This window comes from Tachysurus fulvidraco, chromosome 7 (assembly GCF_022655615.1).
Source record: "Tachysurus fulvidraco isolate hzauxx_2018 chromosome 7, HZAU_PFXX_2.0, whole genome shotgun sequence".
Lineage (NCBI taxonomy): Eukaryota > Metazoa > Chordata > Actinopteri > Siluriformes > Bagridae > Tachysurus > Tachysurus fulvidraco.
Window position 1 is genome coordinate 14,171,049 of NC_062524.1, and position 10,495 is coordinate 14,181,543.

The window sequence follows — 10,495 nt, forward strand, 5'->3', positions numbered from 1 at the left end:
AAATCTCTGTCATGTAAAAATGTATTTCTGTGTTATATGTTATATGTCATCTTCACCTCTTCTGATTTAAAGTTCTTGATTTGAGTCTATCCTGTTCTTTTAGTGCTCTTGACAGGATGAAGTAGACAAGATAGGTTGACCTGCTTGTGAGATTACTCGCAGGACACTTAGTTTCTCTTTGCTCATGTACAGGCTTTCTGACCTTCAATGCTTGGATAAGAGTTGTGAGGAAGCAGCATTCTGGCATACCCCATATCAATGTTGATAAAACTTAGCCCCCGCCTTATCTCATACACCATAGCTTACTGTATTTTCATTGCGTATATATTCTGTTCTGTAGCTCAGTTCTTTGAGCAGCTGTTTGGAATAAACCAGATTTGATTTCACTCGTGTGGTTTGTTCTCTCAGTGCTCCGGAGCGCTCCTATTGTTTTGCAGAGGTAAAGAGACGCGGACAAGTGTGAGGAGGAATCTTTCTTATAGTCATATTGGGAGGCTAGTACTCTGTATATATTGCACATGGTGGGCTTGTTGTAAAAAATCTTAGTAGAAATAATTAAAATATTATTCCTTACAATACTATAACCAAAGTAAAGTATTAGGCCTTGCGAAATATTACAATTGCTGTCATAAGACATATGTAGGCGATGTTGTAGGCCAAAGATGTTTATTGTAATCATAAACTTAGTAAAAGTAACCAGATTCGGGGCTGTCAGGCCTAGTCAGTCGGAGCACATTTGTAATAACAAATACAAACTTGTTATGTAGAATGGAAAAGACCTTGGTTCCCAGACCTTAGCTCATAGCGATAACTTGTTATGTAGAATGAAAAAGACATTGGTTCACAGACCTAGGCCCTGAGAACTAAGGGGAGGAAAATCCATAAATGGGCATGTGGTGCTCATAAACTTGTTGTGCAGACTGAAGATGGCCCAGGTGATTAGTCTGAGGTCATGAAAAATAAGGGGAGGAAAATCCATAAATGAGCATATGGGTGAAAGGTAATGGGAAATAAGGGGAAATTGGGTCAGTGTGTTTAGAAAACATAGCAGGTAATGCCGGTAAATAAGGTGATATGGCACCTGGGCTCCTAGGAGTGCCAGGATATATATTGAGAAGATTTCTGAGGCTCCAGTCTCTCTTCGGGGGCGAAGGTTTGTGTGTGTGCGTGGGGGCGCATGCCCGTGTCCGCGGGTCAAGGTGGGTGGTTTTTATATTTGCAAGGACGTCGTGAGAGTTCTTGTTTTTCTTGATTGATTTTGCATGACATGCTCTTTTTGGGGGTTTTCATTTGTTACTTTTAATTTGGCAACTTTGTTACTTTTAATTTGGCAAACTTGTTACTTTTAATTTGGCAATTTCTCTTATAATTTGTTGGCTGATTGACCACAATAAAGAAGTCATTCTCATCCAGGTCTGAGGAGTTTTCTCAGTATTTTTGTAGTAATTATAGATTTAACAGTTAAGTTAAAGTGCAGTTAAAGTGCAGTTAAGTTGTTTTGATTTGTGACTGTGTGTGTGTGTGTGGTGGGGTAAAATCTCATGAGTGAATCTCAATTCTGTTGTGAGAGACACACACACGGAGAAAGAGGGAGGGGTGTGTGTGTGTGACAGAAAAAAATCTCATGAGTGAATTCTGTTGTATACATTTTGTTACTTATTTATATTTGGGGGGCCCCCGGTGGTATACGGTAAAGTATACGGTAGTGGTGTACGGTAAAGTACATGTTAGTGCACGGTAAAGTGCATGGTATACGGTAAAGTATATGGCATACAGTTTTTATATACGTGCATGTTATCATCATAAGTATACGGCGATAAGTACACAGTCATAAATATACGGCACATAAGTACACATAATTATAAGTGTATGCCATATTAGTATACAAATAAATGATACGTGTACGGTGTGTAATGTGTATGAATTGTTTATGTGCACATGTGTATTTGTGTATTGTCAAACTGAATGACGATTCAGTTTGATGTGTGATAAAGTACAAACAAGCAATTGTGAAGTGTTGTATGGCACTTATAAGATCTTATAAAATGAGTTGCAACGGAAAAAAGCGCTAAGTCACGCAAGCATAACATAACATCCATTTATAAGTACTAAGTTACACAAGCATTTAATTGTAACAGAGAACTGTATGAGTGAAAATAAGATTCACCTGTTTCATCTGATTCACTTCGCGTCATAGTTTTCAGTATTTTTTCATAAATCCCCAAGGGTCCAAGAAGTATCTAAGCCTTTTAATCCAAATTGCTGTGCTCGCCTTACAATAGTTATTTTTTTGACCGAAGACTGTACACGGAGTTTACTCCCGTCCATTTTTTTTTCCGACTCTCACTTCCTAGTTGATGAACTACAAATTCGGTGTCATATTTGTAGTCCAGCCTCACATGAGCCAATAGGTGCCCGTAGAGCAGAGATAGACAGCTTAGAAGCCAATACCCAGAACATCCGCCGTTTGTTTGGCAGTTGGGCTAGCCAGTAACAAGTAGCGAGACCCTGACGTCTCTTTAGCCAATAAGGAGACGATTCCAACAAGGAGCGATAAGGGCCATCTGGCAAGGGGCCAGCTGTGCCAGCTAGAGCACTGTGAAAACATGACTGTTATGACTTAATTCCCAAAGCTGAACACACACACATTCACACAGAACAGCTTTCCTGAGTTTTTTCTCTTTTTGTGAGCAGATACTAATGCCTAGTGGGAAAAAACATTCATATAAAATTAAATAATTTTAAGTTTATTAAAGAATTTAAACAATTCTTGGGCCATTCTTTTTGACTTCATAAAAAATTGTTTTTGTTGGGGAAAGTTGTTTTCTGTAGTGCTAAACCAGCTGTAGGTTATTTTATTTATTTTATTTTATCTTTAATCTTTGTTAGATTTTTATTTTTTGTTGTTTTTGTTTGTTTATATGGATCCCATTAGCTGAAAGTCTATGCAATCAGCTAGTCTTCCTGGGTCCACACATATGCATATTCATACATACAAATCTGTTTTCATAACAGGACTAGACATAAAATACAATATGATTTATAATTACATTAATCAAGACATATAAAAACCTAATGTAGTGTTTTTGTTTCAGTAAAAGAAACCCTCCATTTTAGCCTCTGTAACTCTGTGCCAGTAAGGCCTAGAATCACCCTGACATTTGTAACACACACAGAGAGATTGTTTTGGTTCCAATAAGATTGTTGTTTTTTCTTTTTCTCTTTTCTGAGTGTTAGAGGTTATAGTAGCTGAAAACTTGGAGCATTGTCTAACCGTGTAGAGTTACATAATGTTATAAGTGAGTCGTTAGATGAGACAATTACCAACAAGTTAACAACAATTTAATTGATTTATTCTTTTCACTTTTATTTTTATTTGTTTGTATTTTTTCCTTTTTGACAATGTAACAACTTTTAATTTTTACAACTTAACAATTTGATTTGATTATTTATCTAGGTGAAATTTATCTAATTTAACTGGTAGTTTATTTGATTGATTGATAGTTTATTTGATTTTATTTGATTTATTAGTGAGTTAATTAATTGAATAGGTCAATACTTGGTTGAGTATATAATTATTTGAATGTGCAGTTGATTGATTTTAATCAATTTTAATTAATAATTAATTAATCATTTTAATCGAAGTTATACTTATTGGACTTATACTCTGATTTTAATATCTGCTTTGTCTTTCTTGAGAGCCATACTAGAATCCCCCAGCAACCCCGGTTACCAGAAAAAGAATAAACGTTCAACTGCAATAATTACAGTACCACGTGATAGTGCCACAAGGGCGAGACAGGAGTGCATGATGGACAGAGGGAAGAACTTAATTACTCCAGCTACAATTATAATAACAAAGCACAAGAAGGCTGAAAAAGAAATTAAGAAATACATGAAAAAATGGCAAGACCAGACAAGGGGAGAATTGCAGCGGCCCGAAGGTGGAACATTCGATGAAGGGAAATGTAAAAGAATGAAGGAAAGGATAGAATGTTGGGGGGAAGTGAAAAAAAGAGAGTATCGATAAAACTATGAAGAAATGGGAGATAGTGGAGTGGTTTGAAGAGGTAGGAAATAGAAGAAGGGAAGAGAAGCTAAAAGCATAACAAAGTAAAGAACAGGGGAACGAGAAGGCTACAGCCCCACCATCAGGTAAATGGGGGGAACAGCTCCAGCCCCTAACTTACAACAAACAATATAAGCCCAACCACCATGGCATATACCCCGTAATAAATACGGGAGAGGCGAGTGAAACACAAGAAATAGAACTGGAGATTATAGGAGGGCAAGTCAGAGGAGTAATCCGGCAGACATCAGTAGAAAAAGAACGTCCCAAGGGAGAGCAAGAAGACTGCCCTCCCATGGTAAAGGGCGGCAGCAGAGGAGAAGAAGGAAAATACCCAGAATGCCCAGAAGGGGCTACAGGAGGAAGAGAGGAAGCACTGGAAGATGATGAATACCGATGCCTGTACTGGGACAGGGAGGTGGAGAAAGCTAATGCCCGATGGGAGGAAGGGGACCCCCACTTATCGAGGCAACAAGCAGAGGAGCGTAATATGGAGTGGTTGACTGAATACACACGCCCGCCAGGTTTAAAAAGACACAGCACACCGACTCATTGGGCACGAGAACATATGGAGCCACGAATGGAAGATGTCTGCCAGCCGGGAAGGAGAGGATCAATAAAGACCGGGCAGATGGAACATCATAAGAACCTCAGCGAAGCATAGGGGTCCCTAAGCAAACCAAATGACCGTGCGACAAAAAAGACCCTCATAGCTGACCAGGAGGAGCAAGAAAAGAAACAACAGACCAAGGCAGATGGGAATTCATCACCCAACGGAAACAGGGTGTTGGGGAGGGACAGGGGAGGTGCGGCAACGGCGTCAACAGCTGGAGGAAGGTACAGAGATGCCCGGCGAGAGAATAAAAGGACGGAGTGACCAAAAGACTCTCACCCCAATGGAAATAGTGAGTGATGATGAAATAAGCCCAAGGGCGGCCCCAGTGGATGTGGAGCCCCAGCATGATATGAGAGGAGTAAGACTGAGAGGGGGAGGGGGAAGTGCAGCTGACCCCCCTGGAAACAGAAGGCGTGTGGCAGAACGAAGAGCAGGAAAGAGCAATAAGGGAAGCTCTGGAATGAAGCCAGAGAACAGATGTGACGATGGAGGAGTTACGAGGTCAGGCATCACGACTGGAGATGAAAGTGGAGGAATTGGAGTTGGAATATAGATACTTGGAGGAAGAACAGAAACGAGCAGAGAAACAATTTAAAAATCTCCAAAGAATAAGGAAGGCACGGAAGAAGTCAGACAAGCAAAAATGGGGCGACATCCAAAGAAACAGACACATGCAGACTCGATCCCAGACGAGAAGAGGCAAAGGTGGGGAGATGCAGCAGGTGGCCCCCGAAAGTGAGAGCTCCAGTGAAGAAGAGGAGGAGACAGAAGCACCGAGAGCAACACAGCTCCCCCTGATAGTTAAAGGAAAGCAAATGCATTATGTGCCATGCACATTCATGAATGTGACTGGATTGGTAAAAAGACTGCCAAGCATGTGCGAAGGAGCACAGAGATGGATCACAAAGTTCGAGGAACAAACAACCGGACAAAGCTTGGCTCTGGGAGATCTGAAGACAATCCTATGTCAAACCATAGGAAAAGCAAAAATGATGGAAATACTCCACCTTTCTGGATTAGGAAGAGAGGCAGATGATCCAAGGGGAGATGGAATAACCTTCGGCCCATACAGGAATGACCTGTGGGATCAGTTAAGGACGGCCTACCCAACCAAGGCAGACCCAGGAAAAGTGGAAAAAATAAAGCTGGAAGAAGAAGAAGGGGTTGCCGAGGCTGCAGAAGATTTAGTAGTGCAATTGCACAAGGCGCAGCTGGGAGAACTAGCAAGAAATAAACAAGAAAGCCATGAAAAGAAGAAAAAGGAAGATAAAGTCTATGCCTCAAAACAGGCGGCAGTCATGGTGGCTCCAACAGCTGCTGAGGCTGTGCCACCTCAAAATGGAGGAGTACCACAAGTGATGATGACACAGCCACTGCCTCCAACCATGATGCAATACCCAATGCAATACCCAATGAGTTATCCCATGAATCCTCAGTATGCACCTCAACAGCGCGGATGGGGACCAGCCAGAGTTCGAGGAAGAGGAGGACAAGGAGGACACCCTCCACAAAGACCGGCCTGGAGAAGAGGAGGACAAGGGAGAAGAACCTGCTGGAATTGCAATCACCCAAGTCACCTGAGACAAGACTGTCCCTACCTCTAGTATGGAGCACTAGGAGGGGTCATGGGAAGCCAAGGACAGGCACAGATGCCTGCTCCAATGCTTCAACAAGGAGCAGGGCAGTCAGGAATGCAGCATGCACTCGCAGCAACACCACAAGGAGCTGGAAATTGGGCAGGCCAATGGATGGGCCCAGGATTTCAAGGACAAGCCCCAGCACCACATGGAGGGGGCCCATTGGGCCCAGCTCCAGGAGGAATGTGAAGAGGCCCAGAGAAGCCAAAGGGGGAGCTGGTGCAGTGTACCACCTCATTGCACCCTGCACAAGAACCAACAATTATGGTGGGAATTGGAAATGAAGTACAGGCCCCATTCCTTGACACAGGAAGCAAGCTGCACACAGGAAGCAAGCTGCACACAGGAAGCTCTCGCATCTTCCAATTTATATGCCTGGCTGAGTATTTTTTATTCAATTCTGAGTTATCTTGAGTCTACACTTTAATTCTTGACATCGTATTTACTTGTCCCGCAGCGTCAGCTTTTAGCCAGCGAGCATAACTAGCCTGTTAGCTCGGCTACCGCTAGTACAAGCTCTCGCATCTTCCACATTTTCATTTCACAGACTGGAGTGAGAGGCAGGGAGTTGACCTGCTCAGTCCAATGGCTCGCTCCCACCCTGCTCTCCTCCATGTCCTTTTTCATATTTTAGAAGCAAGTAATATACAATAAATAAATAAATAAACAGGTTAAATAGTCCGCTTCTAGCCGGCTAGCACAACTAGCCTGTTAGCTCGGCTACCGCTACTACAATCTGTTGTACTTGCTCTGTAACATCATGTCGGTTACGTCTCTGCCTTTGAGTGCAGGTGAGGACGCATTGGAGCTGCACTCGGTAGAACTCCAGCTGGTTGCTGTGGAGAAGCAGATCCGCGAACTACAGGTGAAGCAGGCCGAGCTGCGGGAGCGGAAAGCCGCGCTGGAAGCTCCCCGGTCGGTCGCTCACCTGTCTCAGGTAAACTCCCAGGATGTAATTACCACTCCCTCCACCTCTACCCCACGTGTTTCTCTGTCCAGGCCCAACACACCGATGAAGTGGCCTGCCCAGGAGCTGTTCACTCCGGCGCCAGGACACCGCAGGCCCTGGGTGCAGCAGCGGAGGACGCGTGCCGGTCCCCGGCTGAGGACCTCTCCCCCTCCACCGCCGCCGGTCTTCGAGATCCCCACCCGGAACCGCTTTGCCCCCCTTCGCAAGACGGACTGCGACAACGTGATCATCGGAGACTCCATCGTCCGCCACGTCCGTGCTACGGTGGCTAAAGGTAAGGCTCGCACTCACTGCTTACCTGGTGCTCGTGTTCTTGATGTCTCTGCACAGGTACCTAGAGTCGTGAGCAGAAACACCAGAGCTGTGGTTCTTCATGTCGGCTCGAATGACACCAGCCTGAGGCAGTCGGAGATCCTGAAGAGGGACTTCAACACCCTGGTGGAGACGGTTCACAGCACAACACCCACGACGAGGATCATCGTGTCTGGACCGCTTTCAACGTACAAGCGAGGAATTGAAAAGTTCAGTAGACTTTTTGCTTTAAATGAATGGTTACAGTCATAGTGTCAGGCTCAGAAACTACTCTTTATCGATAATTGGAATGTTTTCTGGGAGCGTCCTAGGCCATTCCGTGCTGACGGCCTGCACCCCAGCAGAGTTGGAGCGGAGATCCTCTCGGACCACATCTCCAGGGCGCTGAACACCTTCTGACTGGTAAACTACTCTTTAAATTTAAATCTCAATAGCCATCCTTCACCTCAGCACATTGACACAGAAAATGCACACATAGCTCACCCTATAGAAACTGTGTCTGTTCCCCCACTCTGCCTCACCGAAACTTGGATTAAACCAAATGAATACATTAGTCTAAATGAGTCTACACCATCAGGATATATCTATAAGCACGAGCCTCGTCTGACTGGTCGTGGAGGTGGTGTCGCCACTATCCTTAGTGATTACCTCACTGTTACCCAGAGAACACAGTATAGTTTTAGTTCTTTTGAAGTGCTCGTCCTTAATGTTACACTATCGCACATGCACACGAAGAAATCCCTGATGTCTCTTGCTCTAGCGACCGTGTACAGACCCCCAGGGCCCTACACAGTTTTTCTTAGAGAATTCACAGATTTTCTCTCAGACCTATTGGTTAACTTTGACAAAGCATTAATTGTAGGAGACTTTAACATTCATGTTGACGACACAAACAACGCTTTAGGTCTCACATTTATGGACTTACTAAACTCACTTGGGCTCAAACAAAACATCACTAGTGCAACTCATTGACGTAACCACACATTAGATTTAATAATATCACACAGAATAGAAGTCACTGATATAGATATCATACCTCAAAGTGATGACATCACAGACCATTACCTCATAATGTACACACTACCTATAGAACAGACTAACTGTGTCTCACCACGTTATCGACTCGGTAGAACCATTATTCCGACCACCAAAGACAGATTCACAAATAACCTGCCTGATCTGTTTGGACTTCTTAAAGTACCCTCAAACACAAACGACCTAGATGTAATGACTAACAGCATAGACGCTATATTCACTAGCACATTAGACACTGTTGCCCCAGTCAGATTACAGAAGGTTAGAGATAAAACTCTTGCACCATTGTATAATAGTCATACTCATACCCTCAAGAGGGAGACCCGTAACCTCGAACGGAAATGGAGAAAAACTAAATTAGAGGTGTTTAGAATTGCGTATAAGGACAGTATGTCCAGCTACAGACAGGCTCTAAAAGCTGCTAGGGCTGAGCACCTGAGCAAACTCATAGAAAATAACCAGAACAACCCCAGGTTTTTATTTAGCACAGTGGCTAGTTTAACAAAAAATCAGAAATCTGAACACACTATTCCATCACATTTCAGTAGTGAGGACTTTATGAGATTCTTCACTGATAAAATCGAAAGTATCAGGAATAAAATAGGTGACGCTCAACATATGAGAGCAACCAGTGACACAATCTCACCAAAGGCTTTACACAGCTTTACAAGTACAGGACAGGAAGAGTTACATAAACTTATTACTACAGCTAAATCAACAACATGTTCACTAGACCCCATCCCAACTAAACTACTGAAAGAAGTGTTACATAAAGCTGGTGAGCCTCTTCTTAATATCATTAACTCCTCGTTATCTTTAGGTTACGTCCCGAAGTCTTTTAAGTTGGCAGTTATTAGGCCACTCATCAAAAAACCTAACTTAGATCCTAATGAACTATCAAATTACAGACCTATCTCACACCTTCCGTTTATGTCTAAAATACTTGAAAAGGTTGTGTCTGTTCAACTGAGCTCCTTCTTACTGGAGAGCAACATCCTTGACGAGTTCCAGTCAGGTTTCAGGCCCCATCATAGCACAGAAACTGCACTTGTTAAAGTTACAAACGACTTGTTCTTAGCTTCGGACCAAGACTGTATGTCACTATTAGTTCTACTTGACCTTAGTGCTGCATTCGACACTATAGACCACAACATTCTTCTAGATCGCTTACAATATTACACAGGTATTCATGGTCAGGCTTTAAGCTGGTTTAGATCCTACCTGTCTGACCGATACCATTTTGTAGAATTAAATGGTGAATCCTCCAGTTTACTACCAGTTAATTATGGGGTCCCTCAAGGATCAGTTCTAGGACCTCTGCTTTTCTCTATATACATGCTTCCATTAGGGAACATTATTAGAAGACATGGGATTAGTTTCCATTGTTATGCTGATGACACACAGTTATATATCTCATCAAAACCAGATGAAATAGCCACAGTGTCCAAATTAACTCAGTGCCTTAGAGAGATAAAAGACTGGATGAGCTGCAACTTTCTATTGTTAAACTCCGATAAGACAGAAATACTACTCATAGGTCCAAAAACCAATGCACAGAAACTCTCACAACTTAACTCCCATTTAGAGGGATGTACTGTTACTAGTAGCTCGACAGTGAAAGACCTCGGTGTTATATTAGATAGCAACTTGTCTTTTAAAAATCATATCGCCCATACTACCAAAACAGCCTTCTTCCACCTTAGAAACATTGCCAAGCTGAGAAACATCCTGTCTGTATCTGATGCTGAGAAGCTAGTTCATGCATTCATGACCTCTAGACTGGACTATTGTAATGCATTACTAGGTGGTTGTCCTGCATCTTTAATAAATAAGTTACAGTTAGTCCAAAATGCAGC